Source organism: Lygodium microphyllum, chromosome 5 (assembly GCF_053477565.2).
Source record: "Lygodium microphyllum isolate KBCC chromosome 5, Lygodium_microphyllum_v1.1.10, whole genome shotgun sequence".
Taxonomy (NCBI): domain Eukaryota; kingdom Viridiplantae; phylum Streptophyta; class Polypodiopsida; order Schizaeales; family Lygodiaceae; genus Lygodium; species Lygodium microphyllum.
In genome coordinates this window covers 161,457,931-161,462,830 of record NC_141139.1, presented here as the reverse complement: position 1 = coordinate 161,462,830, position 4,900 = coordinate 161,457,931, and positions in this window count along the sequence as shown.

Here is a 4,900-nt window from a genome sequence, read left to right as displayed (position 1 = left end):
CCATTCTTGTGCAGTAGCCTGTTTTGGATAGTTTCTAACAGTCAATTCAAATTTCATACTTGTACTTCATTGACATATGAGATCTTCTTCAATTTGGAGTTTTATTATAGCATGGATTCATCACTTACAAAGCTATCATTGTAATATTTCCTTGTAAATTGTCCCAATTCTAGCTTTGAGGACAAAGCTCTTTTAGGCCAGGATGGCTTGTAATAAAGCATAAATGCCTTAGTCTAGAGTAGGCTAGGGTTAAGTATAAAAGGTGCAGATGTAGCATGTGAATCATCTTTTTGCCATTATACAACATTACTTGTTTGAGGTCTCAACATCCCACAATCTAAGAGGGTGAATACTCTTGGCCACCATAGCTTGGGGTGCATACCATGCTGCAGCCACTCATCATTTGATTCTCAACCAACATTGGTAATATCATTTCATGCCTAGCCACCTTGGCTAATGTTCCTTGGCATTTTATGTCTATTTCTTGTATTTTCAATTTAATGGCTTGATGTGGGAATTAGCTTATTTACACTAAGTTGCTCCTTTGCCTTGTGTTGTTTCCATTTCTATTTCTCCTCTTCCTTTCTTGATTCCTCCTTAGATTTTTCTATAGCCTTCTTCTCCTCGGATGCATCCTTCCTCTATTTTATGGGTAGTTTAATAATGAGATTCTATCTTCTTTCTTCATCTAAGGGGGTTGACATTAGTATCTCTAGATATGATTTCTATTGTTGCCATTGTGCTCTAAGTATAATTAGCTATGGGTCTTAGAACCTTTTTCTTCTCATCTAAGCAATTATTTTAGTGCTTGGGATTGACATGTTTTTATTGCTAAGTGTTTAATTTGATTCACCTCCTCTTCTTTGGCTACCCAGAATAGTATTGCAAAGTATAGGACTATTTAGAAAAGAGTATACCGTATGCTTAGTTAGGCAGGCTTGCCATAGTACTTTTGGGTTGAGGTAGTTACTACTATCATTCATCTCATTAATAAATCCCCATGCATTATAGAGGAGGTTTTTCTTTGATTAACCTCTCATATGCACACTTGCAAGTCTTTGGATGTGAGGCTTTTTGCCATATTCCCAAAAACAAGTGCAATAAGTTGGATCTAAAGTTCTCGTCAAATGCCTCTTTCTTGGATATGGTGATGTAAGTGAGACATCCTATCACTTTTGGGATTCGGACTCTCAAAAGGTTATTTGTAGCCATGATGTTATATTCCATGAGAAAAAGATGCATATGAAATGAGGGTAGGTGATTGAGGTACATAGGGTCATCTTTTAGGAGAAGCCTCTTGTTATAGTACACATAGTCTCAGTTAGATAGCCTATTGCAGAGGCTACTGATGATGTAGTGGCCCAAGATTCACCTATTGTGGAGGATGATGATGTCGGATAGAGAAGACATGCCATACAGGGTTCCCCAGCCAATCTTTAGACACTGCATTAGAGCCTCACATCCCCCTAATAGTTTTTAGCCCTCTATGCATTATGTTATGGTTATAGATGTTAGTGAGCCTCTCACTTATGAGGAGGCTACATGTAAAGGTGATAAGTCACTCTTGGGAGAGAGCCATGCAATTTGAGTATGATTCGCTACAAAAAAAATGTACATGGAATTTGGTTCCTCTTCCAAATGGAAAACATACATTGCCGTGCAAGTGGGTGTCCAAGTTGAAGAGTACCCTTTCAAAGGTGAGAAGGATCGAAGCTTGCACGCGAGAGCTATGGTGGGAGAGAAAGAGCAAGAAAGAGAGAGACAAGAAATGGGAACTCCAACCACCACAATGTGTGGCCGGGCCTTCCTTTATTCAAACTATCACTAAAAGAATAAAGAATAAGTGACTGTGACGAGCGCCCGCCACCTGCAGTGTGTATAGGCAGGTATTATCAGTGTAGTAATACTGGGGTGGCTAGGCAGAGGTGCCTTTACCCCCAACAGCCTCCCACTTAAAGGTGAATTTGCTCCAATGAGAGAAAAAAGAAAAGACAGTACAACATGTACACATGTACAACATGATGAGGAAAAAGACACCATCTCATCCAATGCCCATCAATCTCTTGAGGAAGGCAAAGCGCTTGGCAGTGAGGCTTTTTGTGAGCAAGTCTGCAAGATTCTACTCAGTCAGAATCTTGACAAGGTCAACAGACCTGTCCTCAATGACCTCACGAATGAAGTAATACCTCACCTCAATATGTTTCATCTTTGCATGGAAGACTGCCAACTGAATGGCACTCATAGAATCTGAATGCAGTGTACGCATAACATCTGTCATACCAAGGTCTACAATCAAACGGCCTAACTAGATAGCCTCCTTGCAAGCCTCTGTGGCTGCAATATACTTGGTCTCTATAGTAGAAAGAGCCGTACACTTCTGCACCCTGGACATCCAAGAGATAGCCCCTCCAGCATAAGTGAACACATAGCCAGAAGTAGACTTCCTACTATCTGCATGTCCTGCATAATCAGAGTCGGTGTACCCCACAACTCTTGTATCCTGGCTGCCATAACAAATACACATATCTGTTGTGCCCTTCAGGTACCTCATGATACCCTTCATAGCATCCCAATGTTTCTCGCCATGTGTAGCCATATAACATGCCAGAATCCCAACTGCAAAAGCAATATTTGGACGGGTGGCTATCATGGCATACATAAGACTGCCCACGGCTGATGCATAGGGAATCTTGGCTATCTCAGTCCTCTACTCATCTGTCTGTAGACAATCGGCCTGTGAAACATTCACATGAGAAGGGAATGGACAGCCAATAGGCTTAACATCTTGCATGCGGAAGTGCTCAAGGACTTTATGTACGTACTCCCTCTGTGACAAATAGAGGAGTTCCTAAGATCTATCGCGCGTGATGTGCATACCAAGTATATGAGAGGCCTGTCCCAGATCTTTCATCTCAAAGCTCTTCTTGAGCTGAGCCTTAAGAGCATCTAGCTCCTCATGAGCTGTCCCTGCTAAAAGCATGTCATCCACATAAAGTACCAAAATCAGTAAAGAACCATCATGGGCTTTCTTCATGTACAAGTACGGATCCATAGCACTGCGGCTGTAGCCCTGTGACTGCATGAATGCATCAAACTTATGGTACCATTCCTTAGGTCCTTGATTTAAGCCATATAGAATCTTCTTTAGCTTGCACACTGTCAAGATTGTGGGAGAGAAGGAGTCTCACTTGTAGCTTTCTTGCTTGCACAATGGGGGAATACACACAAGGGTGGAGGCTGAAAACAGTTTTCCTCTTCTTAGTTGTGTAAGCCAAAAGAACTCTCATACAAAGAAATAGAAGAACCCTATATATGGGTCTCAAACCAAACTCAACTAACTAAGGTGGCATACTAACTGAGCCACGAACTAGAGTAGATAAGGATAGCTATCATGTAGCTATTATTCATGGGCGGTGTACCAACCGCGTCTGCAACTGACAAGTCGGTGACATAAATACACAATGGTCACCCTGGCGTATCACGAGTGGAGCTCGATATCTCAACACTCCCCCTCGAGCTCAATCCCAATTCCTACTCACCAAGCAGGTCTCTGAACTTGCGCAGCTTCTCTGCGCCCAATGCCTTCGTAAATATGTCAGCTACCTGATCCTCTGTGCTGACATAAACTAGATCAATAAGACCTAGTAAAACCCTCTCTCGCACATAGTGATAATGCACCTCAATGTGCTTTGTTCTAGCATGATAGACTGGGTTATTTGCCAAGTGTATACTACTCACGTTGTCACAATAAATGACAACTGGCCCATCTGTAGGCTGATGCATATCATAAAGTAGCTTATGCAACCAAGCTACCTCACATGCAGCCATTGCTGCACCCTTGTACTCGGCCTCTGTGCTCGACAAAGCAACTGTAGGCTGTTTCTTGCTGCTCCAAGTGACTGCAGCACTCCCAAAAGAGAACACATATCCATTGGTAGATCGTCTATTAGAAATGCTACCAGCCCAATCAGCATCAGTGTATCCATGCAACTGTATCTGAACCCCAGTCTCATAAAATAGTCCATACCGCAATGTGGACTTCACATACCTGAGTATGCGTCTAGCTGCATCCAAATGTGGTTTCCTTGGAGCTTGCATAAACTGACTTACCAATCCAACAGCATAGCTCAAATCTGGCCTGGTAAAAGTCATATAAATCAAGCTTCCTACTATGCGTCTGTACATAGTAGGGTCTTCCAGAAGCTCACCTGCATCTGCGCTCAGCTTCACATTCTGCTCCAAAGGAACTGAAATAGGCTTACAACCTGTCATCCCATATTTGGACAGCATGTCCAATCCATACTGCCTCTGCAAGAGCTGTATCCCACTTGGTGATCTAATCACCTCAATGCCCAAGAAATAATGCAGCTCTCCCAAATCCTTCATCTCAAACTTCTGCTTCAATAGCATTTTCACATGAAGGATATCTTCATCACTGTCACCTGTCATAATCAAATCATCAACATAAATGACAAGTAGCATAATACCTTTCTCTGTTTTTCTCACATAAAGTGAGAAATCTGCCTTGGAAATCTGAAAGCCAATAGTGACAAGATACTGTCCTATCTTGTCAGACCATGCTCTAGGTGCTTGCTTCAAGCCATACAAAGCTTTCTTCAACCTGCAAACAAACTCAGGATGAACAGCATGCACATAACCTGGTGGCTGCTCCATATAGACATCTTCTTGCAAATCACCATGCAAAAAGGCATTCTTTACATCCATCTGATGTAAAGACCATCCCCTTGATGCAGCCATAGCAATGACTGCTCTTACGGTTGCCATCCTTGCAACCGGACTGAATGTTTCTTCATAGTCAATGCCATATGTTTGTGCATACCCCTTGACTACTAATCTTGCCTTGTATCTGTTCACAGAACCATCTGCATTGTGCTTCACC